The following is a 3,920-nucleotide window of genomic DNA, read 5'->3' as shown; positions in this document are numbered from 1 at the left end:
TTTCAATAATGAAAGTCGAGGCTTTAATTTTTTCTTCAGTTCTCCCAGCTTGAGAAATGCTGAGCATGATCTTCCTTTTTGGTATTCTGATTCCAGATCTTTGCACATTTTATTGTAATATTTAGCTTTATCTTCTTGAGCTGATCTTTGAAATTTTCTGTTCAGCTCTTGGACCTCCTCATTTTTTTCCATTTTCTTTAGCATCTCTATGCTTGAAAGCAAGTTTCAGTGTCTCTTCTGACATCCATTTTGACCTTTTCCTTCTTTCTTGTCTTCTCAATGACTTTTTGCTTTCTTTGTGGACTATGTAAGGCATGGGAAATCATTTGGTCTGGCTCTGCCAAGGCAACCACAGTTCCACTCTTTACATTGTTGTTGTTGTTAAGTGCCAAGGAGTTGGTTCCAACTCATAGAGACCCTGTATAGGGTTTCCAAGGAGTGGCTGGTGAGTTTGAACCACTAACCTTGTGGCTGAAACTATCATTGAGGTTGAATGTTTATCCTATGGTGCCATAACCATCACACTGTTGTTGCTGTTGAGTGCCATCAAGTCAGTTTGAACCCATAGTGACCCTGTATAGGGTTTCTGAGGAGCGGTTTGTGAGCTTGAACCTCTGACCTTGCAATTCAAATGGCTTTGCAGTCTAGTGCATTAACCCACAACACCACACCAGGACTACATCTCATCACATTGTTGTTGTTGTTAAGTGCTGTCGAGTCATTTCCCACCCATAGCAGCCTTGTATAGGGTTTCCAAGGAGCAGCTGGTGAGCTTGAACCACCAACCTTGTGGCTCAAATGACTTTACAGTCCAGTACATCAAGTCGATATTGACCCTGTATAGGATTTCCAAGGAGCAGCTGGTGAGCTTGAACCATCGACCTTGTAGTTCAAATGACTTTGCAGTCTGATGCCTTAGCCCACAGTGCCACACCAGGACTCTAGCACCACACAGTAAGGGTGAGCTAATTAAATATTTAACCAAAAATAATAGACAGATTTTTAAGTTGATAATTTTGTATGACCCAAGAAAGATGTTATAAATTTTGGCAGCAAAATGGTTTCTCACCTCTGCTCTATCGAGTCTTGATTTTGCTCTGTGAGTACCAGGAATCCACTGAAGATTTTAAACAAGGCAATGATGTGATATAACATGCATGATACAGAGATAACTCAGGTGCTGTTGCTATTGCTAGTGTTGTAAAGTCAGCTCCAGCTCATGGCGACCTAAAGTGAAATGTTGACCAGTTGAGTACATCTTCATGCCCATTGTATGTTTGAGTCCATTGTTTTGACTTTTGTGTCAATTCATCTCATTATGAATTTCTCTTGCTCTCATCACGGACTCTCTACTTTACCAAACATGATGACCTTTTCTTGCAAGTGTTCCTTCCTGATGGTGTGGCCAAAGAAAGCAAGCTTAAGTCTCTTCATTGTCACTTTTAATGAATATTCTGGTTGTATTTCTCCTAAGACTGATTTGTTCATTCTTCTGGTAGTCCATGGTGTATGCAGTATTCTTCACCAACACCACAGTTCCAATACATCAATACTTCTGTCTCCCATTAAAGTGACATCTTTGCTTTTTAAAACTTTAAAGAGGTCTTTTGCAGCAGATTTTCCCCATGCAATACCTTGTTTGATTTCTTAGTAAAAATGAAGTTGCTTCTATGGATATTCATTATTGATCCAAGTAGAATGAAATCATCAACTTCAATTTCTTTTTCATTGATCATGATGTTATTTATCAGTCCATAACTTAGGTAGCTGATAGAAAATGTACTGGAAGGAAGTGGAAACAAGGAGACCAGTTAGTAAAATGTCTGTCATTCAAGTGAGAGACTGTTGAGGCTTAAAAAACAGATTCAAGTGACTTTGTCAGGGAGATTCAATAGGATTTGGTAAAGAGAGAGATGTAAAAAAGGGTGGCATAAATTAAAGTAAGAGAGGAAAAACAAGATGGCAGATCGGGTGGAAGTGCAGTGACGAGCTCTGCCGGGAACAACACAGAATGCAGGACCAAGAAGGCTCAGGGGATGGTCCCAGAACTCTGAACCACATATAAAGGAATATATAGAAGGTTGGAAGACTTATAACTGGGGAGTTTGTGGCAGAAGCAAGAAATCCATTGCTTCCTGGTTTGGGACACTCAGCTGCTCCAGGAGCCGCCATTTTGTGTGGGTCCAAGTAGGAAAAGGATCAGAGCAGCCACGGACACCTGACAGCTGCAGAGATAGAGGGGTGGACATTCTTTTTTTTTTTTTTTTTTTGTATCTTTTTGTTGGTCCCTTGCTGTCTGCGTACCTCCATTCTGGTAACTATAAGGGTGCCTGAGCTAGTGGACACCCCAGCCCCACCCTTGGAGGGTTCTACTACGCATGTGCATAGAGCTCCTCGAAATTTAAAGAGACAATTCCACTTAAAACCAAATGGCCGACAGATACTCAGCCCAAGAGCAGACCTTGAACTGTTCTGTTTTTTTAACACGGGAAAGAGAAGGAGAGGGCTATAGGGGCTACAGATTCTTTTTTTTAATCTCTAAAAAAAAAGGTTTTTTTAATTTTTTTTTCTTCCTTCTTTTTCTTTTCTCCCTCCTCTCTCTTTTCTGTGAATAGAGACTGCAATATCAGTCTTGGTTTTGTTGTTGCTGTTTTTTAGTCTTTTTTTTTTTCTGGTATTGTTTTGCTGTTATATGCTCCCCCTTCAGCCTTTGGAGAACTCTTTGTCTCCCTATATTACACAAGAAGAGTCAGCAACTGCTACCATAGAGCCAACCTACAATCACACCCTATAAAACACCAAAACACAGGCAAGAACCAATACCGACTGCCATATAGCAGGGAAACAGACAACACTTGTGAAAGTTACTCTGAGTTAAACAATAAGAAGAATGAAAAGGGAAGCCCACATCCTGATCACATCTTCCTGGATGCAATCAGACAGCATAAAAAATACCAAAATACATGCTCAATTAATTATTAAGGCCACAGATAAACACTAAACATGTCCAAGAAGAAAAAGCAGATGAGCATATCAGCACATGTCCAGAAACAAGATAAAGTATCTGAGATAAATGACCTAGAAGTAGACCTGAACTCAATTCTGGAAGGAGGGCAGGTCCTGGAAATGCCTGAGATGGAATTCAGAAAAATGGACTTCAGAAAAATGATCATAAAACGGTTCAGAATACTTTACAATGGAGTTGAGAAACATAAGGAAGAAGCCAGGAAAGTGCAACAGGAACAATCAAATAAGATAGATACAGCATTGGAAACACTTCAAAACCTACAGAAAGAGGTCCAATAACAAAATATCAGAAATAGAGAACACTCTGAAAGGGCAGAGGAGTAGAATAATTGAGATGAAAGGCAGTGAGCTGGAAGACAAATCTCTCAATACCACTAAGATAGAACAAACACAATAAAGGATAAAAAATTCTGAAGATGGTCTAAGATTCATGTTGGACAACATGAAGAGGAATAACTTAAGAATTATCAACATTCCAGAACAAGAAGAATCACACAAGTCCACAGAGGAAATAGTTGAAGAATTGCTAGAAGAAAATTTCTCTAACATCATGAAAAGTGAAAAGATAAACATTCAAGAAGCTCAACGAAGCCCAGGAAGGATAGACCCCAAAAGAAAATCACCAAGACATATCATAGTCAAGCTCTGCAAAATCAAAGGTAAGAAGACACTTCTGAAAGCAGCCAGGGAAAACAGAAGTGTCACATGCAATGGGAAGCAAGACAGATTAAACTCAGATCTCTCAGCAGAAACCATGCCAGCAAGAAGGCAATGGGGGGACATTTATAAAACTCTGAAAGACAAAAATTGCCAACCAAGAATCCTTTATGCAGCAAAACTATCAATCAAATATAACGGTGTAATCAAAACATTCCAAGATAAACAGAAGCTAA

This window comes from Chrysochloris asiatica, unplaced genomic scaffold (assembly GCF_000296735.1).
Source record: "Chrysochloris asiatica unplaced genomic scaffold, ChrAsi1.0 scaffold00157, whole genome shotgun sequence".
In the NCBI taxonomy this organism is placed as follows: Eukaryota; Metazoa; Chordata; class Mammalia; order Afrosoricida; family Chrysochloridae; genus Chrysochloris; species Chrysochloris asiatica.
Note: the sequence above shows the minus strand (reverse complement) of the source record.